Source organism: Neurospora hispaniola (assembly GCF_033458365.1).
Source record: "Neurospora hispaniola strain FGSC 10403 chromosome Unknown B0T23scaffold_7, whole genome shotgun sequence".
Lineage (NCBI taxonomy): Eukaryota > Fungi > Ascomycota > Sordariomycetes > Sordariales > Sordariaceae > Neurospora > Neurospora hispaniola.
This window is the reverse complement of record NW_026944412.1, coordinates 2,732,817-2,751,107: the sequence shown is the minus strand read 5'-3', so window position 1 is coordinate 2,751,107 and position 18,291 is coordinate 2,732,817. Positions and strand designations below refer to the sequence as shown.

The following is an 18,291-nucleotide window of genomic DNA, read 5'->3' as shown; positions in this document are numbered from 1 at the left end:
CGGTCGTAGCCACACGTAGGGGACGGTAAGTTAGGGGTTAATTTAAAGATATATTAATAATTACCGATTATAATAAAATATACTCTATTGAACCTCTTTTATATTTATATAAATTCTATTCCTCCGCTAATAAACATTATAGAACCTTATATTAATTTAACGCTTCGGCGTAGTGCCGGATTATCCTTCCTACAAGTCCGACCTAATATAAATATTATTATAAATAATTTTATACTTCTATTAATAAAGGGGAATAATAGCCGTTAAAATGCCTCTATATATAAATTCTTAGCCTCCTAATACAACCCCCCCCCTTATAAGTTCTATCCTTAGAACTTTTATAATAAACGTTAGGTAGTATAGTATTATTGGCCGTTATTTACTATAACTATTAATACTATATTCCGGATTATAGCTACTCCGTTACTGGCGAACTGTCTATTAGAGTATTAGTATTACATTATCTATTTTTATAAATTCTAAATACGGTTACGAAATTAGTATTAGATTTAAAAAATTAGCGTTCCGTCTACTAATATATTAGTGTTGTAATATCTATTCTTATAAATTTTAAATGTAGGTACAAACCTAGTATTAAATTCAAAGTGCTAGCGTATTACCTGCTAGAATATTGGTATTATAATGTTTATTCTTATAATTCTAAATACGGATACGAAACCGGTATTAGGTTCAAACGTTTAGCGTTCCGCCCGCTAGAATATCTATATTGTAATGTCTATTCTTATAATATACTATCTACTAAAATATTAGTATTGTAATATCTATTTTCGTAAATTCTAATGCGGATACAAAATTAATATTAGATATAAAGCGCTAGTATTCTGCCCGCTAGAATATCGGTATTGTAATATCTATTCTTATAAATTTTAAATATGAATATAAAATTATTATTAGATTTAAATAGTTAGCTAGGTTCCCGATTATTATTAAAATTATTATTCTATAAGCGTACGAAATAGTAAGCCTTATTTTGCCTAATAAGGAATACTATACTGACTTTAAGAGTATTAATAAGTATTTTAGAATATTAATATAAATATACTCTATAGTTCCTCTTACTAAATACTCTCTATTATCCGCGTTCGTAGCGCGGTTTAATACTCTTATAGAATACCTTTCGTTATTTACGCTTATTATAAAATATTTATATAATTAAAACCTAAGATTCCTCTCGTAAATTATTCTCTATTATTTATATCTATTACGATTTACTACAATGTTTAAATATAATCCCCCTCCCTATAGGTCCTATCCTTGAGACTTTTGTTTCCTTCCTCCGCCTTCTATAATTTTATATATTATTTCTTTTGTGAACTTCCTTTATTTATATTATTCCTTTCTAATTACCTTCCCGTTACCTTCGCTTTATTCTTTATATTACTCTTTTTATTCTAATAGTATAATTCTTAACCGCTTCCTCCGCTTTCCCTATTATAATTTAAATTATATATTTTCCTATTTTCTACCTTTTTCTCCTACCTTTTTACAATTATTATTATTACTTATTCGTTCTATCCTTCTCTTTTTAGTTATTACCTTCGTTTTATTTTTTTATTTGCCCCTTTTTATTATTTATATAATTACTTAATATTTTATTTACCTTATATTATTTTGTATTCGTTTATTTTAATTTGTATTTGCTTATTTCGATTTGTATTTATATAGGGACCTCCTCCTTCGTTTATATAATATCCTTTCCGCCTACCTTCTTTACCTCTCCTTTTTTCTTCCTTCTATTTTTACTTTTATAATTATATTTATTGCCCCCTCCTTTAATTCCGTAGCCGCCTCGCCTACCCCTTCGCTTAAATTAGCCCCTATTATAGACGTACGTATTTTTATTATATATTTATATATTAATCCCTATTTTCTTTATAAGCCCGACTAGTATATTTACTTTTCTTTTCTATTTTCTTCCTTTTTATTCTATCTTTTCCTTCCTCTTATTTTACATCCGTAATTAATTTTTAATTAATTATTCCTTTCCTATTTTTTAATAATATCCGTCCTTTTATTTACTTAGGATATAACGTTATTTTAGTTTAGGCATTTATTAATATCCTAGTTTTAAATTTATACGAAATATTCTATTTAATTAGTACGTATACTTGCTAGACTAAAGGTACGCTATTTTCCCCTTATTATCTCCCCTATTTTTTTTCTTTTCTTTTCTTTTTTTTTTTTTTTTTTTTTTTTTTTTTTTTTTTTTTACTAACGTCTTCTCCTTCTAAAGTTCAACGAGAGATCGCAGTATTCGCTGTCGCTGCGCCGCTACATGCTCGAGGTCCCCTACGGTATTTGTAATCTCTAGAATAATATATAGAATATAATAGTTAAAATTATACGCTTTACCGATACCGGTAGCCTCCTATCCGCTCCCCTCTTATAGCGGTTGTATCACGGGCAAAGGGTAGGTAGTAGATGTAATTATACGTAATTGCACGAAGGAGAAAGGAAGAGAAGTGCAGCCGAGTGCCTAGAAGGTTGGCCTTATAAAGGCAACCGCCGGCGGGTCTAACAGACCCGCGGCGGGCAACGTTCTAACCAATCAACTGCCGGCAATAATCGGCTTGCCGGCGGTAATAATAGCGTACAATAATCTTAGAAGTTGCTATACGCTAGCACTAGGCACACGGCACACAGGCTAACCCTATAATACTTCCCTGGACTAAAAGAAGCTATATAATTAATTAATATTATATAAAATAATAGAAATCCCTATTAAATAAGCGGTCCGCTCTTAAAAAATCCTTACTACCGTTAATAGTTATTATTATAACTTCCGCCGCGGAACTAGAACTTCCCGCTTTACCTCCTTCTCCTTCTCCTTCCGTTTTTTCTCTACCGCCGCCCAAATTAATAAATATAGTACTTCTGGGTATCTATTATAGAAGGTCCATACTATATCGGAGGTTATAAATATATTAGTATACAATTATTATAACAATATATATAAGGGTATTTAGACTATAAAATATTCTTAATAGCCTTTATTATTCTTTTAATATTTATTTATCCTTTTAAATTCGTATTTAATAGAATCCTTCCTATTATCGGTCTTCCTTATAGTCCGGCTATAATTAATACGAATATCCTATTCCTCCGAATTTATTTATCCCGGAAGACTTTTTTTATCCTATAGTCTAACTTTATTAATATAGAATATTAAATTATATTTTATATTAATTAAAAATTTAAATGTTACTTAATAGCTATCTATTTTAAAGATTTCGAAAGGGCCTTCGAAGAGAAGCGTAAAATTAGCGTAGGGGCGGCCAATATTAAGGTTCTTAATATTAAAAAGGACCTTATCTCCTACCTTATATTTCAGGGCGTCCGACCGTTAAGCGTTCATATTACTTTTGTAATACTATTATACTTAATAGGCCTAACTAATAACGAAGTTTAAAACTCTTTTAAAACGGTCGGCTAATTTATTAATTTTAAAGTATTCTATTTATTATACTATTAATATTTCTAGCGGGTATAATTTTATTAATTTAATACCTATATAGGGGTAAAATCCGTAGTTAGTGAAGAAGGGGGAAATACTAATAATCTTAAATACTAGATTATTACTAGCGAACTCCGTAATCGGTAGCTAATTTACCTAATTATCCTAAACCTAATTAATATAAAAACGCAAATATTTTTCTATTTTTATATTAATATATTTAATCTAGCTATTAGTAGCGGGGTAGAAAATAGAAGAGGGTTTAAGGGTAACCTCTAATTATAATAATAAAACTCTTTAAAATTGCGAAATAAATTAGGTACTACGGTTGGAAATAATAAAATCTAGTAAATTGTAAATATTATAAACCTTTTTAATAAAACGCTCTACTAATTCTTCTACCGTTAAACCGACGGTAGGGATATAGTACCTTATTTTAATTAGATAATTAACGATAATTATAATATATTTAAATTTTTACCCGCGGTATAGGTATAGAATTAGTAGAGTAACGTAATCGATAGAAATATCCTTCTATAGTACGAATAGTACTACTAATAATTTTAAAAAACTATAAGGGGCGTATCGTAATAGTTTAAACTTAGCATATACTAAATACGCTTTATAATATAACTTAATAGTAATATATATTCCTAATTAAAAGAAGGACTATAATAGTAATAAATAAGTTTTTTCGTAGCCCGAGTATCCGGCTAACGGCGAATTGTAGATACAACGGAGGAATAAAAAGTAAAGTTCTATATTAGTAGAATTAATAAAAATAGCGCTACAAAAGTACACCTATCCCTAAATTGTTTAATATTCAATAAATAGGACCCTCTTTATATAATTTTTAATTTCTTTAAATTATATTCGATAATTAGGGTCGGATAAATAAATAATAATATTTTATAGAATAATTGACTTTTCGTAGCCTTCTATTACTAAATTATCTATTAACCTCTTATCCAAAATCTCTAGTTTATAAATATATTTAGTACTAATAGGGACCTCTTCGCCTCCGTTTTCTAAAATGAAAATTCTATTAATAAAAATATTATAATTGAATAAAACTTTATTCTTAGTTAATAATTGTTTATCGGCTTTATTTTTAAATAAATCCTCCGGCTTCCTACTTAGTACGTCGGAACGTATTTATAATAACCCGGGATAATATTTAATAATAAAATTAAAACGAAAGAGAAAATAAAACCAATATATATAATAGGGAGTAAATTATTTATTAATTGTAAAAATTTTTAAATTTTTATAATTGGTTAGAACTTCGAAAGGTTCTTAGACTCTTTCTAATTCGGAGCGCCACTCTTTAAGGGCTTTAATAATAGTTAGTAATTCCTTATTATAAATATTATAATTATATTTAATTAAGGAGTACTACTAATTAAAATAAGCGACCGGGTATAAAATGCCCTCCTTATTGTATTAGGATAGAATACTACCGTAAACCCAATTCGAAGTATCCGTTTCGATAACGGTCTACTTCGACTAATTATAAATTTAGAATACTAAGCTACTATTAAAAACCTTCTTAAGAACTTTAAAAGACTTTTAATAATAATTAGTCTACTATTATTCTACTAACTTCTTTATTAATTCGTACAATAAACCGGTAATAATCGAAAAATACTTAATAAATCGTTAGTAAAAATTAATAAAACCTAAGAAATACTATAGTACCTTTTTAATTTCTAGAGCCTCCTAAATTATAATAGCGGATACCTTATTAAGATCCATCTCGAATCCTCCTAAGGTAATAATTAAATTAAAATATTTTATCCTTATAATATAGAATTCGTACTTATCGATATCGATTTGTAACCCGGTTTAAATTATCCGTTGTAGGACCTCCCTAATATAATTTTCGTAGTCTTTTTTATTATTTGAATAAACTAGGACGTTATTGAAATATACTATCGTATATATATTAAGGATATTATATAGGACGTTATTAATATAATTTTAAAAGGTTCCTAGGGCCCTTTAGAGGCCAAATAAATAAATAATAAATTTGTAGAGACCGAAACGGGTAATAAAAATAGTAAACTATTTATATCCTTCCTTCACGCGGATCCTATTAAATATAGCGATTATATCGAATTTAATAAAAATCTTTGTATAGTAAATAGTATCGAGGGTCTCTTTAATTAGTAAGAATAGGTAATATATTTTTAATATTATATTATTAATATTATAATAATCAATATAAATACAAACGCTACTACCGGACTTCTTTATTAAAAGGATAAGAAACGTAGCCGTAGATTACAATAAGCGAATAAAATTCTTTTTCAAATTCTTATTAATCTACTTCTTAATAATAATAGTTTCGATTAGGGATATATAGCGTAGGTACGTATTAGGGGGGATTATTCCTATTTAGAATTCAATTTTATAATTATATAAATAATTAAGTAGGATTTCTTTAATTAATAATAGGAAAAAGGCTATTACTTCGTTAATATATCGTTATCCCTCCAATTCCTTTAAAATAGCGAGAATTTTATCCTTTATTTTAATTAAATAGTCAGCCTTATCGAAAAATTTCTTCGTATCTTTATTAGAAATCTTAACTAAATATATACAGTAGATTATTTCCTTATAGAACGGGGCGTTTTCGTTGAAATTTCCAATAAGGTAAATTGCTTTAGTAAGGACTGTAGCTTCTTTAAATTCCTCAAAGGAGTAAGTACTAACTAAATCGTTAATAAAATTATAAAAAAATAGGAGAAAACTTTCCTTAAACTACTATCTATTACCCTCTATTATATTAATAATTATCTCTTTAATTAAATTTATATCCTGGACTTCTGTTACGGCCGCCAGCCTTTCGATTTCAATATAATTCGTAATATATAATTATAATTATTAGGACTTGTAAATAAAATTGAAAATAACCGTATTAAACTCTCTAATATTACTAAATTTAATAGGAGAAGCATTATCGGGGTTATAGTAACGGCGGGCTTAGGGGCGCTTTATACCTATAAAAATATACTAACTATTAAGGCGAATATAGGGTTTGTAGGGTATTAGACTCTTAATTTTAATAAGGAGTACGGCCGTACCTATAATACTAATTTTAAACCCGGCCTTACTAATTATTAATATTTTAATAGGAGTAAAAGTAAATTAATAACCCGCTTTAAAAATTCCTAATATAGGGTTTAATAATATTAATACTATTTAATTAGAGCTAGTAACTTTACTAACTAATATTAACTCTAATAGTACTGTAATTACTTTAGTAGGGGTAACGGCTTCGTTCCTTAGGGCTAGTTGAGGAATTAGAGCTAGTAAAGGAATAGGAGTAATCCTACTATAAATAACTGCAACCGAAACTCAATTAATAAAAACTCTCGAGGCTACTAACTAATTTTTAATAAAATTAGTAAGTAAATAGCAGCCCTTATAAATAAAATTAGTAAAGTATATTCTATTTTAATTATAATCGATTTTAAACTTATAATATTATATTTATAAGAAATTTAGAATAATTGGGTATTTCCTTAAAATATTATAGATTAGGAAGGTAATTGTCTTATTGTAGTACCTAATACGGAATTTAATTATTACTCTTTTAGAAATAATACTTTTAATAATTCTATTAGCAAAGATAAACTTTTTTATATAGTAGAGGTGGAAATAAGGAAGGTTATACTTAATAATAAAAGAACAATCGATAAAAATAAATATAAAGTAACCGGTATTAATAAAGGAAATATAATAATCTTTATACAATTTAATTACAATGTAAAATAATAAAAATATTAAATTTAAAGAAGTAGAACTATTTAATAATTATATTCTAACTTCCTTTAAACCTACTAACTCCGAGGAGTTTAAAATTTATTTCTATAATAATAATTAGAAGGGCTTTTATATATAATTAGGTATAGAGGCTAAATATTTTCCGGTTCGTTATAATATTCGCTACTAGCGGCGGCGATAGCGGAGGCTATAGCGGGAGTAGCGGGGGCGGTAATAGGCGTAGCCTTAGTACCGTAAATTTCTTTTCTATTATAATAACCTTTACTACGGCTCTTACCCCTATTTTTTTTACTTTTATCGTACTAGAGGCCCTAGGTACTGTAATTAATAGAAGTAAGGTAATTACTAGTAATATAATTATTATTGCTATAATAATAATATTTACTATTACAAGTACGCTAGTTAAAAACGTTTTTATAAATAAAAATAACGAGGTTAATAATATTAAAGTCTATTTTATTATTACCTTAACTAATTAGAACGTTATTAGTATTACGGGAGTTAGAGGCGCCGCCCGTATTGGTATTATTATTAGAATTTCTACTGGTAGCGGGGGCGCTATTACTGAAAAGACGAATATTTATTTTATAGTAATGGTCGGCGTCCTCCAAATTACCTATAATAGTATAGCAGATTACGAATTACTTTTTAAAATCGTTAACCTCGAAAAGGTCACAATACGCGAAAGCATTGTAGAAGTATTTATTAATCTTATTATATAAGTAATAAACTTTTATAGAATTATTAAAACTATAAAAGTTTATTAAATTAGTAAACTCCAATTCGAATTTCGTAAAAAATATATTTTTTATAAAGAATTCCTCAAAATAACGGCCAACGTCTATCTTTAAATTAATATTCTAAAAATAAGTAATTAAATATTCTATAAATTCAATACTGGTTTTCCAATATTAAGAATCTACATCTCCTCTATTCTAAATAATATCCAAATTATTCTAAATACTAAATAAAATTTCGGGACTTAATAGTATAGTAATACGAATAATTTTAATATCCTTATTAATATAGAGGAGGGGGTCGTACTTCTACTAAGATAAAATATAGAAACGTTATACTTTAAAAATCTCGTATTTGTAGGCCGTACTAATATTCTCCTTACCGGTAAAAATCGGCGGGTTCTTTACAATTTACTTTAAAGACGATATTTTACTAGTATTAGTACTAGTAGTTTTATTAAAGTTATTGAGTAAGGACTGGATATTAGTGCTATAAGATTTAAGGGCGGTGTAATTTGTATTAAGGTTATTGTATTTCTTTTAAAGGTTATTAAATTCAATTATTAAATTAAAATAATCGAAGTTCTTCTAATTAAAATTATTTTAAGTTTTAGTAACTACTTTACAAACGGTTTTTAATTCGTCCTTACTATATTTAAAGTTAATAGCAACATTTTTGTATTAAGTAAGGTCGTTATAATAAAAGTAATTGAACAGGGCGATAATTAATTAGAAAGTAGGGTCCTAAATAATAATATTAGCTATATTGAAGTAGGTGTAAAAAATAATTTTCTTCTCCTTATTATTATTAATATTAATAAGAAGGTTATTAATTACTATTAAAGGAAGGAATTTAACGAATATAATTTAATAAATAGTAACGTCAGTAGTACTAATAATTTTATTAAATACCTTATAAATATTATTTAAATTAAATAGTATACTCCTAAGAAGGGTACTAAAATTAATAAAATCGTTGGTACTATTAATAGGAAAGAAGGATATATAATTACTATTTTCGTTATAAAATATAAGAAAGGTAATTGTATAAAGTAATCTTTTATCCCTTAAATAAAGAGTACTTACTCTTATTTACTAAATAAAGGGAACGAGACTATAATTGCGACTATTGTAACTTACGACTGTCGGTATTTAGGGTACTAGACTCGGCGATTCGACGAGCGAGGCGATTCCTACACGCGCGCTAATTGAGAATTAATAGCGCGATGAAAGAGAATGGGTTTATACTATAAACGCAATAATTAAAAAGTGTAATTAACTATTATAGGCAAAGGGTAGGTAGTAGATATAATTATACGTAATTATACGAAGGAGAAAGGAAGAGAAATACAGCTAAGTACCTAGAAGGCTGGCCTTATAAAGGCAACCGCCGGCGGGTCTAACAGACCCGCGGCGGGCAGCGTTCTGACCAATCAACTACCGGCAATAATCGGCTTGCCGGCGGTAATAATAGCGTACGGCAGTCTTAGAAGCTACTATACGCTGGCACCAGGCACACGGCACACAAGCTAACCCTATAACAGGTTGCATTGGTCCGTAATAGTATTTTAGGCTATAATATAGGCGTATTTTATTAATAATAGTCTCCCTACGATATTATTTAGTATATTCCGAACTAGGAATTTCAATTATAAAGGTTATTCAAAATTTGGCTATTATAATATTAGTAATACTAATACTAATATTAATCCAGTAACCCTTGCTAATAGTTCTATTACTAGTAATAGCGGCTCTCCTATAAATATTTCGGCGCCGAATTCTCCTATTCGTATTACCCCCTCCCCTAATTATAGTTAGGGTCCCTAGCGTTAAATGGTTAATAGGAGGCTAGTATTTATAAATAGGAAATTGGATAAATTATTAGAATTTATAAAGGAGGATTATAAATAAATAATATAAAGTAGTGTTTGCGAATGTTATTAATAGGCGTAGTAGTGCGCGGGAGTATTCTTTTTAAGGTCGTAGGTTCTAATCCTATATTAATAATAATAAACGCCGCCGAAGATTTTTTTATTTAGAGTAATAATAAAAAATACGGATTATATTCTACCTAGCGTTTTATTAATATCCTATATTAAATTAAACTACCTTCCCTTTCTATTCTTTATCCTATTTAGCATTTCTACTTTACGTCTCCGCCTTACGTCTTTATTTTTATATCCCTACTTTACGCTTCACGTTTATATTTTACGTTTATATCTTGTATCTATATTTTATATTTCTACTTACGTCTCTACTTTGCGGCTTACGTCTATATCTTACGTTTTTATTCTATATTTTACATTTACGTTTTACATCTACATTTTACATTTATATTTTATATCTACGTTTTACATTTACGTTTTGCGTTTATATTTTATATCTTACATTTACGTCTTACGTCTCTACTTTATAATTTATATCTACGTCTTATATCTCTATTCTATATTTCTAAATAATTACTATTCTCCTTCTACTACTTAACTAACCCTTATCGACCTAATAATCGGCCCGCCGCTAATATACTACTATTATATTTCCTTAACTTCGTATTCCTTAAAAAGGTCCGGGCAATTTATATCCTCTTACAATACTTACGAATTCTTATTATTCGAATACTCCTTCTATTTAATTTAAAATTAATATTAATAATCGAATTTACAATACTTTATAATCGCCTCGACTTCGTACTAAATATTATCCTCCTTAATATTTATAACTTCTCTTCGTAGTACCGCTACAACGGGATTCCTATAGTATAATTCTAATAGAATAATAGGGAATATTAGGTAGATTTAGTAATATATAAGGAGTACGAATTAGTATACTATCTTCTTCTCCCCAATAACCTTAATAATTTAGAAGGGTCCTAAAAATTTATTTATTAATTTAATATTTAAGTAGTATTATTTAATATACTTTATATTAAGTAGAATCTAACTTCTAATATTAAATTCCTTTAGCTTCCGAACTTTATTGTACTATTTTATATACCCCTAATTAATAACTTCTAAGGCTACTACAATTTTTAACCGCCTACGAAATAATTCGTCGATTCGATTAGTAATTATTATTAGAAGGATTATCTTTTACCCTCGTTCCGGGTCTACTAATCTCCGAAAATAATATTTAAAGAGTAATTCCGAGGGGGATTTTCTAATAGTAATATAAAAATAATTATTATATATTTATTATACTAATATAATTTTTTTAGCCTAATCGATTTACTTTATATTATAGAAGATTTGAAAGTATAATTTTAAATTCTAATTTTACCTCTTTATTTATCTATCTATTTAGGGGTATTAAATTATATTGAGGCGTCTACGAATATTTAGGAATTTGTAATAAATCTTTTAAAACTAATTCGTAAAAAGGCTATTTCTATCTAATATAATTGAATTTAAGAAGCTAAATTATTAGAAAATATTTTACTAAAAGAGGAATATAAATTACCGAATATTAATTGTCTTTTGTGTGGGGATGTATAAAGTGTATTTAGTAAAGCGGTTAATAATAATAAGGATTATATTGTAGGTCCGATTAAATACGGGGTTGAATAATTTTAGTATTCTAGTAATAAAGTCGTACGAAATATTTTATTAAGGGATAGTAAAGATAGGTAATAACTTTAATAATCTATATAATTAGTAATTACAAAGTTTAGCCTTTTAGTACATTAGATATTTACGGATATATAATTCGATATTAATTGTAATGGTAGGCTAATAATAGAATTAACTAATATATTTTAACGTCTTCCTTTAACTTAGGTATCCTACTATTATTATATTATAGTAAATATAGAATAATTCGGCCTATATTTATTCTAGAATATAAACCTAATATTAATATTATAGAGTTCCGTCTTCCCTTATCTTTTAATTCTTCGTCTATCTCCTCCCTTCGTTATTCTTCTATATTTCCTTAATAATAAATAAATTTTCCTTTTATATTTTTAATAATTATTATTTTAATAATAATAATTATTCTTTATCCTTCTATACCTTCGCTACTATTATATACCCGCCTATATTTTCTATAATAATACCTCCGTCCTCCCTCCCTAATTTAATAATAGCCTCACTTACGAACTTTACCTTCTTCCTCGTTACTCTATCCTTTCTATTATTATTCTTAATTTCCTTTCGTTTTCTTTCTTCCCTATTTAATTCGCTTTCCCCTTACGAATTCTGCTTTTCTTCCTACAATTCGACCCCTTCGTCCTCCAATACCCAACCCTCTTCTATTTCGCTTATATCCTATTATTATTCCCTCTCTTCTATTACTATCCTTTAAACTTTTTTTTTAATTAAAATTATCCATTTTACTAACATCTTCGTTATTCGACTTTCCTTTATCGCCCAACCCTTCTCTTCGCCCCCTTTAATAACCTTTATTAATAAGTAGTCACCCCCTACCTCCTATTCTTCTCCTTATAATTATAATTTCCTTAATAATTTATTTATTAGATTCAATTTCCCCGGATAATATTTAATTTTAAAATTATATATTGCTAATTTTAATACTTACCAATTTTACCTCGCGTTAGTCCGCTCCTTTTTTTAAAAATACTATAAATTTAAGTAATTTATAATTACTAGGAACAGTTTATTTATATATAATAAATATTATTTTTATACTTTTAGTATTCCTACAATTATTAATAATTTTCTATTCCTAATTTTATATTTAATTTCCTCTGGCGATTTCTTCTTCGAAAAGAAAATTATTGGATATTATTTATTATTGTATAATTATATAAGAACTACCTTAATTATAAAATTTAATATATTTATTTCTATTTAAATCTATAATACTAGGTCGAAATAGTATAATATAGAAATTTTTTAGAATAGTTTTTTAAATTCTATAAACATTTTTTCCACTTCTTTTATAAATTCGAATAACTTCTATTTATTCCCCTTTAATAATTTTATTAAGAGTATAATTACTTTAAAATATAATATTACGAAGTATTAATAGAATTTTATAAACTTTAGGAAGATTTGGATATTATAAATACTCGCCGGAACCTCCTATTCTATAATTACTATAACCCTTTCTAAATTTATTATTATACTTTCCGGAGAAATAATATATTTTAAGAATAATACTTATTTTATGTAAAATTTATACTTGTTTAAATTTATATAGAAGTTACAATTTTGTAACTATTAAAAGATTTCTTTAATATAATTAATATAGTCTTTTTTATTTTTACTATAAATTAGGATATTATTAAAGTAAGTAATATATATTATATTTATTAGCCTTACTAATATATTATTAATATATATTTAAAATATCGCCGGCGCGTTCGCTAATCCTATTAATATAATTAAGAATTTATAGTACTTATACTTCGTACGAAACGCTATCTTCTCTTTATTTCCCTTTCAAATTTGAATCTTATAGTATATATCCTTTAGATCTAACTTTGTAAAGACTTTAATTAACAATAACCGATTTAGAATTTTTTAAATAAAGGGTAACACTGTCCGATTTTTCTTTGTAACTTTATTTAGTACTCTAAAATTAATATAAAACTTTAATTTTCTACCCTTCTTTAGAACGAAGATAATAGGAATGTTTATTAAATTAATAGAGGGACGAATTTATCCTTTTTAAAATATTTTTATTAATTATTTGTATAATACCTTTAATTCTTTAACATTTAGTATATAAATTAGTCCTTAAGGCGCCGATTCTCCTTCGATTAAATTAATATAATATTCTAATTAGTTATATTAAAGTAAGAGTATAACTAAAGTTTTGAATATTGACCGGAATTCTTATATTCTAGTAGAATAATTAGTTTAGGGACGGTAAATTTATTTTCTACTTCCTTTAGTAATTCTAGGGGTTATAGTAATATTAGTTCTACGGGGGGTATTAAGGTAAGGTAAACGCTATTAAATACTATTCGAAAAACCTTTACTAGGGGGGTAGGGATTGGAGGCGATTCGGCTGACTCTATTATAACAGGTAGGGTTACGAATTCTAATATTAAAGAAGAGGGGATTTCAAATAGAATATTCGTATATACAGGAGGGCAGAAATTCTCCTTTATCTTTATTATTTTCTAAAGGTTTAATAGTAGAATTAAATCCTACTATAACCCCGTTAGGATAGTTATAGCGTTATATATTTTCTTTATTAGCATTATATTTAATATAAGATTATTAGTCTTAATATAAAATTGAAACGACTATCACTACTAATTAATATTAGGGTTCTATTTATAAAGTTAGGGGTAATTAAAGATAATTTCTATAGCCGGGAATTTAATTATAATAAAAGTAATTCACTTCGTTTATTTAGTACTATAGGAATTACATATTTTAATAAAATAGGTAATTATATTATATATAGGAATAAGCCGGAGGGAGAAATTAATAAAATAATAGAATACTAAATTAATTTTCGTATTTAATAAGAATAAATACTTACTAATTAGGTTTAACTCCGTACCTGAATTTATTAACCTTTATATATTCTATTAATTTCTATAAATCTTTATTAACAACTTTATTTTTAAGTATATTTACAATCTACTTATATTATTTTAAACAGTTATAATTACCGTTCTAACCGCGATCAGTTTAACGTTCGCTCTATATAAAGGGGTGTTTATAGGGATAGGGCAATTCCGTACTAAATAGCCAACCTAATTATAATTATAATAAATTCGGTTTAAGTACATTACTATAAAATAGCCCGTTATATTATATTTATAGTAGGTATTCAGTAGTTTCGGCTAAATATATTAATTATATATATAATTTTTCTAATAATAAAGGGAATAAATAAGATTAGGATTTATTTAAAAAACAATAGGGGGGCAACGGGGAAAATCGGAGGGGTTATTACTATAGGACAATTAAGAAGAAATATTCAAAGAGGAAGTAGAAGGGTACGAAGATAAAGAAGACGATAGATTATACTCTAAAAATACCTAATATTAATAATATAATACGGATAATTCAATACTCTCTAAACTTTTTAACCGTTCTACGTACACTATTACTTTATTTATTATATTAATACCAACCATTAAAAGGATACTTTATTTAAAGAGGGAGTATAACTAGTTAACTTAAATAATAACCTAAGTATATTCTAGTTAATTATATAATAAATTAAATTCTTCGGTATAATAGCGGTTATAAAAGGTACGAACAGTTTCCGAGGCGCTTTACTATATGTGTTCGAGCTTATTGAAAGTAGATTATTTAATAATTTAAGTATTACTATTATATTCAATCTTTAAAAAAGTATAGAGGTTGCTCTACGTAGGTATATTATAAATAGTATTATACCCGGGCTTACTACAGAAAATTAATATATATTTAGGGGGGATAGCTTAGTTGGAAAGATCTAAGTTTGGCCCCCTTTCGGTTTTATCCGAAAGGTCGTAGGTTCGAATCCCGCTCCCCCCCCTCTTTTATCCGGTTTTTCGGCCGGATTAAATGAAAGATCTTCCCCGCTATCGCTCTACTAAGCGCTCTTAGAAGAAGAGTATTTATAGCGAAATTAAATATAGGGGCCCACCCTAGTCTAAAACCCTGGGTGTACGTAATTGGGTACGTGTTAAAAATCTTATTCTAATCGAAGACGCGCCGGCCTCCCCCGCTCCGCCAATAGGGTTTAGGAATTGGAACCCTACTTCTAAAATCTATTCTAGAACTACGGTTCCGCTCGGATAGAACCCGTCCGGTAATACAATAATTAACTAATTACATTATCTTATTAATCCCGATAAAAGATCGAAGATTCCAATTACGAAAGTAAGACCCTACTTCCCTACCCTTACTTTAAAGATAGAATGAAAGAAGAATACCCGTTTCCGGAATAAAAAACGCTACCAAAGCGTTAGGTAGGGAGTAGGGTCTAAAGGACTAATTAGAAGTAACGAAGTCTATTAGGACTAAAGAGATAATATATTGAGAGAAGATAAGACGAAAGAAGTAACTACGGCTCCCCGGGCCCCCTATAGTAAGGTGGGACGAAGGGTTCGGGTTAGGGTTAGGGTTGAATATAGAGAAGTTGAGGGTTTTTATCCGGATTTTTAATAATACGGTTTTTCCCTTAGACTACGAACGAAGTAGTACTGTATACCTATTGGGTAGACTAGTATAACTAGTTAGCGTAATAAAATAATAAATAAATAAATATATATTTAATTTATATATTTTTAAAATTACCTTCAATATAATTAATAGTGAATAAGAGGGAAATATAAGGGTATTCCTAAAAATATACATCGATATTATAAAAATAATTCCGTAACTATAAGAAACTTTCGCCGGTAAACTTAGTAATATTATATTTAGGACGGTACTTAATACGGGCTAATATAGCTATAGTTAGTAAAGGGGTAATTATAATAATAACTACCAACGAAAGGGTAATAAAAGGAAATATAATAAAAATATAAATCTAATTATAGAAGAGGTAATTTTAATAATAGAACCCGGTAAGGATAGGGGGGTAGTTTCCTACTAAATTTTATTCAATAAGGCCTACGAATATAAACTACTCTTACTAGGATATATATAAAGGGAAGTAATTAAAGAGGAATTTAATTATAGCGAACTGAAATTCGAATAATTATTATTTACGTACGAATTTATTAATTTCCGAGGTTTAAAGGTACGAACGGGAAGCCCAGGGTAATATAAGGGGGTAATTTTCATTACTATCTTCTTCGACGGACTCTATAGTAGGCTAGTATTATTATAATAAGGACGGAGGGGGTTAGGTTGTTTTAATTATAGTAACTATAAGAGTAGTAATATAAAAAGGATAAAGAGTAGCTTTAATAGTATAAAAAATAGACTAGCCGCTATATATATATATCTTAATAATATTAGTTCAACTTCTAGAGGAAGAACTATTAATTTAGAGGTAGTCTACTCGTATTATTAGAAACGTCTTATCGGACTGTACCCCACCTACCTCCGACTAGTAAAAGTATTCTTTCGAAAATTTCGCTAAGATTCCCCGTAAAATATAGGTATTACATTCTTTCATGACTTGACATACGACGGCCTAGACTCACACTCATTTACTAGGCATTTTACAACGTACTTTATAGCGTACCTTATAGGGCATTTAGCGGCACGGTCGTATATTGTACTTAATTAAGCGATTCGATTAAGTGATTAATTAATTTATATTAATCTATACATTTATAATCTACGTAATTTTTATTATAAAATTGTATACTCTAACTACTAGCGAGTTTCCTTTATTAGGCTTAAGTACTAGCTTAAGTACTAGTTAGCGTACTAGTAGTGTAGCTTCCTCTATCTTATATAGAGCTGCCTCCTCTCCCTCCTCTCTATATACTACTATAAGCGCAACTTCGTCCTCTACTTTGTATATTAATTTAAGATTGGCGGTAATCGGCCTTATCCTCTGCCTCTAAATTAACCCCCTCCCAACTAAATACTATTTATTATATATTTGGCCGTACTTATATCGATACCGTAGGATTACGACCGCGGGATAGTCTTAATACCGGGCGTCGGCCGCGAGTACGAGGGGGTTATAATACTTGTACATACGCTAGCGCCGTCGATAGAGGAGGTTGTATAGTAATAGGTATAGTAGATCGGGGAATTCGAAGATTGGGCGCAAATAGCGTATTAATACGAGGGCGGCCTCTTTAGTGTTTAATACAATTAAAGTCGTAGTATCGTAGATACTAGTTATTCTTAATAAGGCTCCTCTCTAGCTATTAATATAAGTGAAAGTCTTTTTTGTTTAGAGTTAGAGGGTTAGTACGGTTAAGAAGTCGCTTTAGAAGTATATAAGAATAGAGTATACTATATTACTAGGTAAAAGAGTATATATAAGGCGGTAGATTATCGGGGTAGGGGTTGTAGTTAGTCGGTACTACTCCTAGAACAATACAATATTAATTTAAAACTATATTTAGAATTCTCTAATAAACGTTATAAAGCGTTATATTTATTTAATATTTATTTATAAATTTACGTTTAAGGCGGGCTTTTTAGTTTTATAGTAATTCTATAATTGAAGTTTCTATAGCCTTGATTATTTCGAAAGATTAGGTAATAATATAATTAATAAGGTTATTACCTATATTGGAAGGATAATTAATATATAGGGTTTAGTATAGGAGGTAGTATAATATATATATTTGGGGATTATTATTTACCTATAACGATGAATCCTTTTAGGTAATAATTGATTAACTTAATTAGCAATATAGTCCTAATATTAAAATTAAGTTGTTTATTAGTATAATACACTAACCAA

At 27.9% G+C, this 18,291-nt stretch overlaps 1 pseudogene across 1 annotated transcript; it reads left to right on the top strand.

The window, feature by feature from the left end:
* The first annotated feature begins 15,356 nt into the window (after positions 1-15,356).
* Positions 15,357-15,443, top strand: B0T23DRAFT_t312 (annotated as a pseudogene). The gene has a single exon. The product of its transcript is annotated as a tRNA-OTHER (tRNA).
* The last annotated feature ends 2,848 nt before the right edge of the window (positions 15,444-18,291 follow it).